This window comes from Octopus bimaculoides, chromosome 23 (assembly GCF_001194135.2).
Source record: "Octopus bimaculoides isolate UCB-OBI-ISO-001 chromosome 23, ASM119413v2, whole genome shotgun sequence".
NCBI lineage: Eukaryota > Metazoa > Mollusca > Cephalopoda > Octopoda > Octopodidae > Octopus > Octopus bimaculoides.
The window spans coordinates 4,886,174-4,886,826 of NC_069003.1; the positions used below are offsets into that span (position 1 = coordinate 4,886,174).

The 653-nt window shown below is 38.9% G+C and overlaps 1 long non-coding RNA gene across 1 annotated transcript in view; it reads right to left on the bottom strand.

Moving 5' to 3' along the window:
* The window catches only part of LOC106875653 (uncharacterized), a 93,335-nt gene that overhangs the window by 22,478 nt on the left and 70,204 nt on the right, over positions 1 to 653 (bottom strand). The window lies entirely within an intron of this gene.

Here is a 653-nt window from a genome sequence, read left to right on the forward strand (position 1 = left end):
ATGTGTGTATGTGTATATGTGTGTATGTTTGTATGTATGTATGAATGTGTACGTATGTCTGAATGTGTGTATGTATGTGTGCTTGTATGTTTATGTGTGTATGTATGTGTGCTTGTATGTTTATGTGTGTATGTATGCATATATGTATGTGTATGGATGTGCGTGTATGTATGTATGTAAGTGTGTATGTATGTGTGTGTAAGAAGTTCACTTTCCAACCACGTGGTTTCAGGTTCGTTCTCACAGCGCAGCACCTTGGGCTAGTGTCTTCTGCAACTGCGGGGCAACTAATACCATCTCAGTGAATTTGATAGGTGGAAAATATGTAGGAACCCCCTACTTGTGCGCGCCCGAGCAATTCTGTGTGTGTAGGTGTTTCTTTTTGTTTGCACGCGTGTGTGTGTGTGAGTCTATACACATATGTATATGATAAATGTATATATGTATACATATACACACCCACACCCATACATACACACACACACACACACACACACACACACACACACACACACACACACACACACACACACACACATATATATATATATATATAATACATACATACACACACACACATATATTGTGAAGCGATTGTGAGGGGACAAACTCAGACACACAAATACATACACACACACACACATATATATGTA